Source organism: Larimichthys crocea, unplaced genomic scaffold, assembly GCF_000972845.2.
Source record: "Larimichthys crocea isolate SSNF unplaced genomic scaffold, L_crocea_2.0 scaffold19308, whole genome shotgun sequence".
NCBI classification, from domain to species: Eukaryota; Metazoa; Chordata; class Actinopteri; family Sciaenidae; genus Larimichthys; species Larimichthys crocea.
The window spans coordinates 1-514 of NW_020852616.1; the positions used below are offsets into that span (position 1 = coordinate 1).

Sequence of the window (514 nt, forward strand, 5' to 3'; positions counted from 1 at the left end):
AAGCTAGTGTATTTCATAGCTGTCCTTCATTACTTTTAACAACTCTTCAGTCTCCTGAGAGACTAACAAAAATTGCCACTGCTGACTGTATTTCAAATCATCAAGGCAGGAATTGGGTAAAGTTTTCAACTAGCAATAATCACGCCTCGGATAAACCTCATAGGCTACGATACTGCCATTGCAAAAGGATACTGACGCTCTGTCACAGAGGGGGTGTCTGTTACATCTACATACCCCTCTGTTAGGGTTGTACACATGCATACTGCACAGTGACTGTACAGGAAACCAGTTATATACATGGATGATACTTTGATAATAACTGTTTAAGATTTATAACTTAAATTGTGTTTAAATAGAGTTAAAATGTGCGATAATAAATGTTATTGAACTAACTGGTCAGCTTGACTGTGAGAGTGCTTCTTATATTTAGGTCAACATTGTGATGTTAGTAATCATTTCTGGCTGAATGACACTAAAGATGTTTTCCAGAGAAGAAACAAATGAAGTTATCAGA

At 36.6% G+C, this 514-nt stretch overlaps 1 non-coding gene across 1 annotated transcript; it reads right to left on the reverse strand.

The window, feature by feature from the left end:
* Positions 1 to 50: 50 nt before the first annotated feature.
* Positions 51 to 190, reverse strand: LOC113744790 (U4 spliceosomal RNA). Its single transcript, XR_003461818.1, has one exon. It is a non-coding gene; the product is annotated as a U4 spliceosomal RNA (small nuclear RNA).
* Positions 191 to 514: the final 324 nt, after the last annotated feature.